Below are 6,460 nucleotides of genomic sequence, written 5' to 3' on the forward strand. Positions count from 1 at the left end.
AGTACATTAAAAGGATTATTCACCACGACCAAGTGGGATTTATCCCTGGGCTGCAAGGCTGGTTCAACATCCGCAAATCAATCAACGTGATACAATACATTAACAAAAGAAAGAACAAGAATCATATGATCCTCTCAATAGATGCAGAAAAAGCATTTGACAAAGTACAACATCCTTTCTTGATCAAAACTCTTCAGAGTATAAGGATAGAGGGTACATAGCTCAATATCATAAAAGCCATCTATGAAAAACCTACAGCGAATATCATTCTCAATGGGGAAAAGCTGAGAGCTTTTCCCCTAAGGTCAGGAACACGGCAGGGATGTCCACTCTCACCACTGCTATTCAACATAGTATTAGAAGGACAAGCCACAGCAATCAGACAAGAAAAAGAAATCAAAGGCATCCAAATCGGTAAAGAGGAAGTCAAACTCTCACTATTTGCAGATGATATGATACTTTATGTGGAAAACCCAAAAGTCTCCACCCCAAAACTGCTAGAACTCATACAGTAATTCAGTCAAGTAGCAGGATATAAAATCAATGCACAGAAATCAGTGGCATTCCTATACACCAATAACAAGACAGAAGAGAGACAAATCAAGGAGTCGATCCCATTTACAATTGCACCCAAAACCATTAGATACCTAGGAATAAATTTAACCAAAGAGGCAAAGGATCTGTACTCAGAAAACTATAAAATACTCAGGAAAGAAATTGAAGAAGACACAAAGAATTGGAAAAACGTTCCATGCTCATGGAGTGGGAGAACCAACATTGTGAAGATGTCAGTGCTACCTAGAGTAATCTACACATTCCATGCAATCCCCACCAAAATACCATCCACTTTTTTCAAAGAAATGTAACAAATAATCCTAAAATTTGTATGGAACCAGAAGAGACCCCAAATAGCCAGAGGAATATTGAAAAAGAAAAGCAAAGCTGGCGGCATCACAATTCCGGACTTCCAGCTCTATTACAAAGCTGTCATCATCAAGACAGTATGGTACTGGCACAAAAACAGACACATCGATCAATGGAACAGAATCGAGAGCCCAGAAATGGACCCTCAACTCTATGGTCAACTTATATGTGACAAAGCAGGACAGAATGTCCAATGGAAAAAAGACAGTCTCTTTAACAAATGGTGTTGGGAAAATTGGACAGCCACATGTAGAAGAATGAAACTGGACCATTTCCTTACACCACACACAAAAATAGACTCCAAATGGTTGAAAGACCTAAACGTGAGACAGGAGTCCATCAAAATCCTAAAGGAGAACACAGGCAGCAACCTCTTCGACCTCAGCCGCAGCAACTTCTTCCTAGAAACGTCGCCAAAGGCAAGGGAAGCAAGGGCAAAAATGAACTGTTGGGATTTCATCAAGATAAAAAGCTTTTGCACAGCAAAAGAAACAGTCCACAAAACCAAAAGACAACCGACAGAATGGGAGAAAATATTTGCAAATGACATATCCGATAAAGGGCTAGTATCCAAAATCTATAAAGAACTTATCAAACTGAACACCCAAAGAACAAATAATCCAATCAAGAAATGGGCAGAAGACATGAACAGACATTTTTCCAAAGAAGACATCCAAATGGCCAAGAGACGCATGAAAAAGTGCTCAACATCGCTCAGGATCAGGGAAATCCAAATTAAAACCTCAATGAGATACCACCTCACACCAGTCAGAATGGCTCAAATTAACAAGTCAGGAAACGACAGATGTTGGCGGGGATGTGGAGAAAGGGGAACCTCCTACACTGTTGCTGGGAATGCAAGCTGGTGTAACCCCTCTGGAAAACGGTATGGAGGTTCCTCAAACAGTTGAAAATAGAGCTACCATACGATCCATAGCAATTGCAGTACTGAGTATTTACCCCAAAGGTACAAATGTAGGGATCCGAAGGGGTACGTGCACCCCAATGTTTATAGCAGCAGTGTCCACAATAGCCAAACTGTGGAAACAGCCAAGATGTCCATCGACAGATGAATGGATAAAGAAGAAGTGGTATGTATACACAATGGAATATTATGCAGCCATCAAAAGGAAGGAGATCTTGCCATTTGCAACGACGTGGATGGACCTGGAGGGTGTTATGTTGAGTGAAATAAGTCAATCAGAGAAAGACATATATCATATGACCTCACTGATATGAGAAATTCTTAATCTCAGGAAAGAAACTGAGTTTTGCTGGAGTGGTGGGGGGTGGGAGGGATGGGGTGGCTGGGTGATAGACATTGGGGAGGGTATGTGCTATGGTGAGCGCTGTGAATTGTGCAAGACTGTTGAATCACAGATCTGTACTTCTGAAACAAATAATGCAACATATGTTAAGAAAAAAGAAAAAGAAGAAGATAGCAGGAGGGGAAGAATGAACTGGAGTAAGTCAGAGGGGGAGATGAACCGTGAGAGATGATGGACTCTGAAAAACAAACTGAGGGTTCTAGAGGGGAGGAGGGTAGGGGGATGGGTTAGCCTGATGATGGGTATTAAAGAGGGCACATTCTATAGGGAGCACTGGGTGTTATGCACAAACAATGAATCATGGAAAACTACATCAAAAACTAATGATGTAATATATGGTGATTAACATAACAATAAAAAAATTAAAGAAAAAAGATGGGGTGTATATATATACAATGTAATATTACTCAGCCATCAGAAAAGATGAAGACTTACCATTTACATTGACATAGATGGAGGTGGAGTGTATTATACTGAGCGAAATAAGTCAATCAGAGAAAGACAATTATATGGTTTCACTCATATGTGGAATATAAGAAATAGCACAGAGGATCATAGGGGAAGGGAGGGAAAAATGAAAGGGAAGTTATCAGAGAGGGGGCAAAAACCATGAGACTCTTAACTAAAGGAAATAAACTGAGTGGTGCTGGAGGGGAGGTGGGTGGTGGGATGTGGTAATTGGGTGATTGGCATTAAGGAGGACATGTGATGTGATGAACACTGAGTGTTATATGCAACAGATGAATTATTGAACTCTACATTTGAAACTAATGATGTACTATATGTTGGCTAATTGAATTTAAATAAAGAAAAGAACACAACTATCAATAATTACTTGAACATAAATGGACTAAATGCTTTAACAAAAACAAAACAAAACAAAACAGGGTGAAGGAAGGCTAGAAAAGGAAGGCCCATCCTTATGCTGCCTACAAGAGACTCATTTCAGACCTAAAGACACATGCATATTGGAAGTGAGAGGATGGAAAAGCATTTATTATGTAAATGGAAGTGAAAAGAAAGCTGGGGTAGTGATGCTTATATTGAACAAAATAGACTTTTTAAAACAAAGAATACAACAGAAGACAAAGAAGAACACTACATAATCATAAAGGGAACAATCCAACAAAAGGATATAACAGTCGTAAATATTTATGTACCCAACATGGGAGCACCCAAATTCATAAAGTAGCTAATAACAAACATAAAGAAACTAATCAGTAGTAATACAATAATAGCAGGGGACTTTAACACCCTACTTACATCAATGGATAGATGGTCCAAACAGGAAATCAATAATGAAATAGTGGCTCTGAATGACACACTGGGCAAGATGGATCTAACAGATATATTCAGAACATTCCATCCTAAAACAATAGAATACACATTCTTTTCAAGTGCACATGGAACATTCTCTAGAGTAGATCATGTGTTAGGCCACAACACAAGTCTCAAAAAATTTATAGAAGACTGAAGTCATAGATCTATTTGTCTGTTTTTGTGCCAGTACCATATTATCTTAATGATTATAGCTTTGTGATACACCTTGAAGTCCAGAACTGTGATGCCTCCAGCTTTGGTTTTCTTTTTCAACATTACTTTGGCTATTTAGGATATTTTCTGGTTCCATACAAATTTTAGAATTGTACAGAATAGAGAACTCAGAAATGGACCCACAGTATATTGTCAACCAATCTTTGATGAGGCAAGAAATAATATCCAATGGAAAAGACAGTTTTTTTAATCAAAAGGGAAGTTAATTTATTTTTATTTTTTTAATTTAATTTTATTATGTTGTTAGTCACCATACAATCATACAATACATCAATCGTTTTTGATGTAGTGATCCACGCTTCATTGTTTTCATATAATACCCAGTGGTCCATCCAGTACATGCCCTCCTTAATACCCAACACCAGGCTAACCCATCCCCCCACACCCCCTCACCTCTCAAACCCTCAGTTTGTTTCCTGGAGTCCATAATCTCTCATGGATCGCTCCCCCTCTGATTCCCCCCCTTCATTTCTCCCTTCCTTCTCCATTTAATGTCCTCCATGCTATTCCTTATGTTCCACAAATAAGTGAAACCACATGATAATTGGCATTCTCTGCTTGACTTATTTCACTTAGCATAATCTCCTCCAGTTCCATCCATGTTGGTGTAAAAGTTGGGTATTCATCCTTTCTGATGGCTGAGTAATATTCCATTGTATATAGGGACCACATCTTCTTTATCCATTCATCTGTTGAAGGGCATCTCGGCTCTTTCCACAGTTTGGCTATTGAGGACATTGCCGCTATGAACATTGGGATGCATATGGCCCTTCTTTTCACTACATCTGCGTCTTTGGGGTAAATACCCAGGAGAGCAATTCCTGGGTCATAGGGTAGCTCTATTTTTAATTTTTTGAGGAAAATCCACACTGTTTTCCGAAGTGGCTGTACCAACTTGCATTCCCACCAACAGTGTAAGAGGGTTCCCTTTTCTCCACAACCTCTCCAACATTTGTTGTTTCTTGCCTTGTCAATTCTTGCTATTCTAACTGGTGTAAGGTGGTATCTCAGCGTGGTTTTGATCTGAATTTCCCTGATGGCTAATGATGATGAATATTTTTTCATGTGTCTGTTAGCCATTTGTATGTCTTCTTCGGAGAAGTGTCTGTTCATGTCTTCTGCCCATTTTTTGACTTGATTATTTGTTTTTGGGTGTTGAGTTTGAGAAGTTCTTTATAAATTTTGGATACCAGTCCTTTGTCTGTAGTGTCATTTGCAAATATCTTCTCCCATTCTGTGGGTTGCCTCTTTGTTTTGTTGACTGTTTCCTTTGCTGTGGAGAAGCTTTTTATCTTGATGAAGTCCCAGAAGTTCACTTTTGCTTTTGTTTCACTAGCCTTTGGAGATAAATCTTGAAAGAAGTTGCTGTGGCTGATGTCAAAGAGGTTACTGCCTATGTTCTCCTCTAGGATTTTGATGGATTCCTATCTCACATTGAAGTCTTTCATCCATTTTGAGTTTATCTTTGTGTATGGTGTTAAAGAATGGTTGAGTTTCATTCTTCAGTATATAGCTGTCCAATTTTCCCAGCACCATTTATTGAAGAGACTGTCTTTTTTCCATTGCATATTTTTCCTGCTTTATCGAAGATTATTTGGTCATAGAGCTGAGGGTCCATATCTGGACTCTCTATTCTGTTCCATTGGTCTATATGTCTGTTTTTGTGATTTCAAGCTATATTACAAAGCAGTGATCACCAAGAAAAGACAATTTCTTCAACAAATGTTTTTGGGAAAATTGGCAACCACATGCAGAAAAAATGAAACTGGACCACTTTCTTACACCATACACAAAAATAAATTCAAAATGGATGAAAGACCCAAATGTAAGAGAGGAATGAATCAAAATCCTGGAGAACACAAACAGCAACCTCTTTGATCTCGGCCACATCAAATCCTTATAAGACATGTCTCCAGAGGCAAGGGAAGCAAAAGCAAAAATGAACTATTGGGACTTAATCAAGAAAAAAGCTTCTCACAGCAAAGGAAATAATCAACAAAATTAAAAGGCAACCAACACAATGGAAGAAGATATTTGCAAATGACATTTCTGATAAAGAGGTAGTATCCAAGATCTCTAAAGAACTTATCAAACTCAACATCCCAAAAATAAAAAATCCAGTTAAGAAATGGGCAGAAGACATGAACAGACATTTCTTAAAAGAAGACATACAAATAGCTAATAGATACAGGAAAAGACGCTCAACATCACTCAACATCAGGGAAATACAAATCAAAACCACAATGAGATACCACGTCACACCCGTCAGAATGGCTAAAATTAACAACTCAGGAAATAACAGATGTTGGTGAGGATGTGGAGAAAGGGGAACCCTCTTGCACTGTTGGTGGGAATGCAAACTGGTGCAGCCACTCTGGAAAACATTATGGATGTCCCTTAAAAAGTTCAAAATAGAACTACCCTAGGATTCAGAAATTGCACTACTAGGTATTTATCCAAAGGATACAAACATAGTGATTTGAAGGAGCAGATGCACCCCAGTGTTTAGAGCAGCAATGTCCACAATAGCCAAAAAAATGGAAAGAGCCAAAATGCGCATCAACAGATGAATGGATAAAGAAGATGTGATATATATATATATATATATACATATTCCATTATATATATATATATATATATATATATATATAATG

Source organism: Eumetopias jubatus, unplaced genomic scaffold, assembly GCF_037043125.1.
Source record: "Eumetopias jubatus isolate StellerSeaLion01/CBP00866 unplaced genomic scaffold, mEumJub1_p1.0 scaffold_6, whole genome shotgun sequence".
Classification (NCBI taxonomy): domain Eukaryota; kingdom Metazoa; phylum Chordata; class Mammalia; order Carnivora; family Otariidae; genus Eumetopias; species Eumetopias jubatus.